Below are 7,371 nucleotides of genomic sequence, written 5' to 3'. Positions count from 1 at the left end.
AGGATGAGAAAGGAATTGGCGAATGTGGACTGGGGGAGTGCGTTGGAAGGTAGGTCTGCTGAGGAACAGTGGAGGATCTTTAAGGAGATCTTTCTTGGTGCTCAGCAGAAATTTATTCCGATGGTTAAAAAAGACCGTAGGAGGAGAGGTAATAAGCTGTGGATAACAAAGGAGGTGAAAGAAAGTGTTAAATTAAAAGCGGAGGCATTTAGAGTAGCTAAGAGTAGTGGGCAAGAAGAGGATTGGGAGAGGTTTAAATGTCAACAAAGATTGACAAAGAAGTTGATAAAGAAGGGTAGGAGAAACTATGAAGCTGGGCTAGCGCTTAATATAAAAAAGGATAGCAAGAGTTTTTATAAATATATAAAAAGGAAGAGGCTGGCTAGGGTGAACGTTGGTCCCTTAGAGGATGAGATGGGGGGACCTAGTGGTAGGGGATGGGGATATGGCTAAGGTATTGAATAACTTTTTTGTTTTGATCTTCACGGAGGAGGACGTGAATAATTTGCCGGGTGTTAGAGATGGAAAGGTGGTAGGACTGGATGGTCTCGATGACATTACTGTTACGAGAGAGGCGGTGCTCGACAGACTGGAGGGACTGATTGTGGACAAGTCCCCAGGACCGGATGGAATGCATCCAAGGGTTCTGAAAGAAATGGCGGAGGTGATAGTGGATGCCTTGGTGGTTATTTTCCAAACGTCGCTGGATTCCGGGGAAGTGCCGGATGATTGGAAAACGGCTAATGTTACGCCGTTGTTTAAGAAGGGTGCCAGGCAAAAGGCGGGGAATTATAGGCCGGTTAGTTTAACGTCTGTTGTAGGTAAAATGTTAGAATCCGTCATCAAGGAGGAAATAGCGAGGCATCTTGAAGGGAATTGCTTGATAGAGCAGACGCAGCACGGTTTCGTTAAGGGGAAGTCGTGTCTGACAAATTTATTGGAGTTCTATGAGGATGTGTCTAGGGCGGTGGATAGAGGAGAGCCGGTGGATGTGGTTTTCTTGATTTTCAGAAGGCGTTTGACAAGGTGCCTCACAAGAGGTTATTGCAGAAGGTCAGGGGACATGGAGTTGGGGGTAGGGTGTTAGCGTGGATAGAGGATTGGTTGTCAAATAGGAGGCAGAGAGTGGGGGTCAATGGGTGCTATTCGGATTGGCGGATGGTGACTAGTGGAGTGCCCCAGGGGTCGGTGCTGGGGCCTCAGCTATTTACCATTTATATAGATGATCTGGAGGAGGGAACCGAGTGCAGGGTGTCGAAATTTGCTGATGACACCAAGATTGGTGGAATGGCAAATTGTGCGGAGGGTGGGGAGAGTCTGCAGAAGGATCTAGATAGGCTGGGCGAATGGGCCAGGAAATGGCAAATGGAATTTAATGTTGGCAATGCGAGGTGGTCCACTTTGGTAGGAATAATGGTAGGAAGGACTATTACTTACGGGGCGAAAAACTGCAGCAGGCGATGGTGCAGAGGGACCTCGGGGTCCTTGTGCATGAGTCGCAAAAACCCAGCTTGCAGGTGCAGCAGGTGGTCAGGAAGGCGAATGGGATGCTGGCCTTCATAGCGAGGGGGATTGAATATAAAAGTAGGGAGGTCTTGCTGCGGCTGTATAGGGCACTGGTGAGGCCACAGCTGGAGTACTGTGTGCAGTTTTGGGCACCGTACTTACGCAAGGATATTTTGGCCTTGGAGGGAGTGCAGAGGAGGTTTACTAGGCTGATACCGGAGTTGAGGGGGTTGAGTTATGAGGAGAGGCTGAATAAACTAGGCTTGTACTTGTTAGAGTTTAGAAGAATGAGGGGAGATCTCATTGAGACGTATAAGATGATGAATGGGATGGATAGGATAGAGGTGGAGAGGCTCTTCCCGCTCAGAAAGGACAGTAGGACTAGGGGGCACAGCCTCAAGATAAAGGGGGGGCGGTTTAGAACGGAGTTGAGGAGGAACTTCTTCACTCAAAGGGTGGTGAATCTCTGGAATTCTCTGCCCGTTGAAGTGGTGGAGGCTGCCTCGCTAAATATATTTAAGACGCGGGTTGATGGGTTTTTGATAAGCGAGGGGATTAAGGGTTATGGGGAGAGGGCGGGAAAGTGGAACTGAGCCACGACAGATCAGCCATGATCTTATTGAATGGCGGGGCAGGCTCGAAGGGCTAGATGGCCTACTCCTGCTCCTATTTCTTATGTTCTTATGTACAGACACACACACACACACTCACACACAGACACTGACAGACACATACACGGACACTGATAGAAACAAATACAAACCAGTTTCCTGATTGGTTAAAGCGTCTGTTACTCAGCGAATGGAGCTCCTGGATTTGTTCTTGGGGTGGCCGTTAGCTGCTGATGTTCTGATTGGATGATTTGACTGTCATTCAGAAATCCCAGCCTCTGATTGGCTCATCTGCTGTCACAGTGCGGATCCCAGTCTTGGGTGGATTTGGTTGTCAGGAAACGAGCAGCAACTCGAACTGGCTGGTTCATGCAACTGTCTGTCCAGTCTCTGAGGTGGTCAGCTAGCAATGCCCTCCCTGATTGGCTGGGGGGGGGAGGGTCAGTTAGCAATCCAGTGGCTGATTGGCTGAGGCTGCCAGTAAGTGACCGCATTCTCTGATTGGCTGAGGCTGTCAGTTAGCAATCCAGTCTCTGATTGGCAGAGGTGGTCAGTTAGTGATCCCGCTCTGTGATTGGCTGTCAGTCAGTTTTGTTTCTTCATTAATTGAATAATTGATGCAATCGGATACTTGACCGCAATTCTGATCTGCTCTCTGAATTTGGATTGAGTCACCACATAAATAAATGTGTTTGTGCAGCAATTTAAATCCTGCAGCATAAATCCGACTTGTTGAAATGTAAATTCAGGAAAAGTGAGGGCAATTAATTCTTTTGCTTTCATATAGATAAAAAATATTATACACACCGCCCAGAGGAGAATGAAAGCTCCGGATATGCTGAAGAGTAAAATCATTGACTTCTTTCTGCTCTCCATCTCGGGGTCTTTGCGATTCTCTCCCTGAGTCTGAGCCCTCAGTCCCTTCCGTGCTTGACTGGTCACTAAAACGTGTCTGACTGTCAGAGCGTTGATCAACAGGATTAATCCGAATGGGAGCAATGGGGTTAAAATCCGATCAAACCAGGAATATCCAACCCAACCAGGATCAGTTAAAACACTTGTCCTTGTCTGACAGAACCACTGGACACTGTTGATTATTATTCGAGGTTCAAGCGTAAAGTGCCAGGGGATATTTTTCACAGACAGAAGGATGCCGGTTGTTGCCAGAACCACAGCCGCAGTTTTCCCAGTGCAATATGTAGTTTTCAGTTTCTGGCAGCGAATGGCCACAAATCGATCAAAGGAGAAAGTGACGGTGAACCAGACAGAACAGTCAGTGACTGCGGACAACAGGACAAGATGGACACGACACACAGGGGTGAGGTACATGAAATTCAGGGGGAAATAATAACCATTTATCACAGTGAGAATGGGATTAAGGATGATGAACAGTAGATCCGCCACTGCCATGGCCACCAGGTAGCGAGTGGTGCAGGTGGAGAGGCCACACTTTCCCCGACTCAGGATCACAATTCCCAGTAAATTCACTAACAATGAAAAAGGGATAAGAGCCGGGAAATGAGTGACAAACATTCTCCATGTGGAAACTGACAGTGAGGAGAGGATTTCAGCACCAATCCAATGAACATGGGCTCCCGGGGTGGCAGTGTTTTTGGAGGAATTGTGTAGATTATCCTTGCAGATTGGAAAGCAGCCAATGTAACAGCGCTGGTTAAATAGGGACAGGGAGACAGGGAGCTCTGGATTACACATCTCTCACTTTGATGGAGCAAATCTGCACATTCTGATCCTTCAAATATTTCAGAGAGATTGGATTTCTCAGCTGATCTGTTTTCCAGGATTAGTCCAGACTGGACGGGTTTCCCAGTTAGACCCAAAGTGGACAGAGATAGAATCTGTAATCCCTTCCTGCTCCCAATTATCAGAGTCCACCCCGGGATTGAACACTTCCCTGGATTGGACAGCTGATGGAGCTGGAGTTCAGTTCAGGATTTTTTTATTTAACTTCCCCTCTTCAAAATTTCCTCCCCATTCTCAATCTCCCCAGCAGCCGTTCTGCTTCTAATTTCCAGATTGTATCCTTTGTCTGTCTCCTTTTTCTCTCTCCTCTCCCGCTCTCTATGCTTTCCCCTTTGCTTCCCTATCTAACTCGACCTAAACTCTCGCTCTCTCTGACCAGCTTTATTCCCCTCTCTCTGGACTTCTCTCTGATCCATTTCCATTCTCCATCCACATTACAGCTTTTCCACATATTTCCCGATCACTCTCCAACTGTTCTCTCTGGGCTAATGTTTCTCCTCATCTCTCTCTCTGTCTCACCCAGTATTGCTCTCTCCATCTCACATTCTCACCATTTCTGTTCACCTCCATCCAGAATCTCCCCGTCTCCCTTTCCAGCTTTCTTTGTGGGTCTTTTAAGCACAGCATGATCCCATGGGCAGCACTGTGACCATATCCAGAGAGGACAAGGTGGGCGGGGGGGTGGGGGGGGCATTTCATTCCCCCAGCCTCGCGCTTGGTGAATCCTCCACCCAGCACCATGTGAATTCCGAGTTTGGATACAGATCCCCCAGTGACAGGAGGGGATAAACTCCCCTCTTTAAACTGGGAACACGATGGGCCCATTCCTATAATAGACTTTTTTTAATGAGCCTCCACATTGTTATTAATTAATAAATTAATTGTTTTATTGACCTATTGATTGATTTCTATAAAAAAGGAAACTCAAGAGTTGTGACTGAGGCTGTTTACCCGAGACAGAAATCTGGGCACTGACTCCTAACCTGAGCCCCCCCAGAGAGAGGGGATCTTCCCACTGTGTTGTTTGTGGTTATTGGCAATGTGAGTCAGAAATATTGCATCACTCCTTTCAACACAGTGCACAGGAGAGAGAGGGAAAGGAGCCGAGATAGGGACAGAAATGGAACGTTGGAAGGAGGGGTGGATGAAGAGGAGGTGGGGAGTGTGGTTCCAAAGACCTGGCCCGAGATAAGTACATCCATCTTTACAATGAGTGAGAGCGATAGTGACAGGGGGAGAAAAGAGAAGGAGGGGGTGTGGAACAGAGACAGAGGGAGGCCCCAGGGGAGCGGGAAGTCAAAGCAGAGGAGGTGATGGAGGGAGAGCATTTGAGAAAGAGAGACAGGGTGTGAGAGTCTCCAGTCTGTGGTCACTAACTGCTGCTCCACTCAAACCCTGTCAGATAGTCCGGGAAGATTTAAAAAGTGTCCTGAAGGAATCAGCAGCCGCTTCCCAAACGGAAAGAGTGAGTTGAACAGTTTCTAGAGACTGCGAGGGGGATAGGGGGGTGGGGAAGGGGCAGCAGGGCTGGTATTTTAATTCTGGTTTCAAAGATTCTCTTTCTGGATCTCTCTATTACAAAGTTTGTGTCTGATTGGAAGAAATGGAGGAAAGGAGAAAAGTGAGAGAATGAGGAACATCAGGAATGGGAGGGATAGAATAACAGGATCAGATCGTGCAGGAGAGGCCATTCAGCCCATCAAGTCTGCACCCACACATTGGAAATTCTTCAAATCCCACCTAACCCCATCTGCCAGCACTTGGTCCATGGCCCTGAGTGTTATGATGTGGTCAGCGCTCACCCAGATTCTTATTAAAGGATATGAGACAACTTACCTTCACCACCCTCCCAGGCAATGCATTCCAGGCCGTCACCACCCTCTGGGTAAAAAAAAATACTTCCCCCATCCCCCCGAAGTCCTCGCCCTCGTTGTGAACATATATCCTCTGGTGATTGACCCTTCAGGTAAGGGGAATAGTTGTTCCTTATCCACTCTGTCCATGTCCCCCATAACCCTGTACACCTCGATCAGGTCCCCCCTCAGTCTTCTCTGCTAAAACGTTAATAACCCGAGCTCACACATCCTCCTTTCATAACGTAAATCTTCCATCCCAGGCAGCATCTTGGTCAATCTCCTCTGCACCCCCTTTCCAGTGTCATCACATCCTCCCGATAATGTGGGGACCCGGACTGTACACAGTACACTAGCTGGGGCAATACCCAAGTTCAGTACAACTCCAACCTGACTTCCCTGTTTTTGTAATGTCTGCCTGGGTTGATAAAAGTAAGGATCCCATATCCCATTTTCACCACCCGACTAACACACCCTTCTGCTTTCAAAGATCTGTGCTCACGGTCACATTCTATCATCGATCTCCCTGGAGTCTGAACATTATTGGAATATTTCTTTTTCAAATTTCTCCTTCGAAAGTGTACCAGCTCACACTTTTCAGGGTTACATTTCATTAAAAGGCGTAAACGACACTTCACATTTCTAACTGCACCTTGCTGCAGAATTTGTCTTCAAAGGTTGTCTCAGCGCTCAGAGAGAGTGTCATCTTCCCGGGGAAGTGAAGGGAATTCTCCAGACTGTGGAGAGTGCACACACACACTCACACACACACACACACTCACACACACACACACACACACTCACACAGACACACACACACTCACACTCACACACGCACACACACACACTCACACTCACACACACACTCACACTCACACACTCACACTCACACACACACACTCACACAGACACACACACACTCACACTCACACACACACACTCACACTCACACACGCACACACACACACTCACACTCACACTCACACTCACACACACACTCACACTCACACACACACTCACACTCACACTCACACACACACACACACACACACACACTCACACTCACACTCACACACACACACACACACACTCACACAGACACACACACACACTCACACTCACACACACACACACTCACACACACACACACACACTCACACTCACACACTCACACTCACACTCACACACATACTCACACTCACACACACACTCACACTCACACTCACACACACACACACACACTCACACAGACACACACACACTCACACTCACACACACACACACTCACACTCACACACACACACACACTCACACTCACACACTCACACTCACACACACACTCACACTCACACAGACACACACAGACACTCACACTCACACACACACACACACACACTCACACAGACACACACACACTCACACAGACACACGCACACACTCACACACAGACACACACACACACACACACAGATTGGTAAACGTGTGGAGCTTTTTGTTTGGTGCAGTGGTGGAAGGGCCTCACAGCAGGTGTGAGGATGGGAGCAGGGGAAGGTCTGTGTCTCAACTAATTAGTTTCACAGTGCAGCTGATGTGGGATCTTGCTGTGCACACTCTGTCCCGAGGCCCTTTGCCTACCTTGA

Source organism: Carcharhinus amblyrhynchos, unplaced genomic scaffold, assembly GCF_965287045.1.
Source record: "Carcharhinus amblyrhynchos unplaced genomic scaffold, sCarAmb.v2.hapA chromosome_303, whole genome shotgun sequence".
NCBI lineage: Eukaryota > Metazoa > Chordata > Chondrichthyes > Carcharhiniformes > Carcharhinidae > Carcharhinus > Carcharhinus amblyrhynchos.
This window is presented reverse-complemented; position numbering follows the sequence as displayed.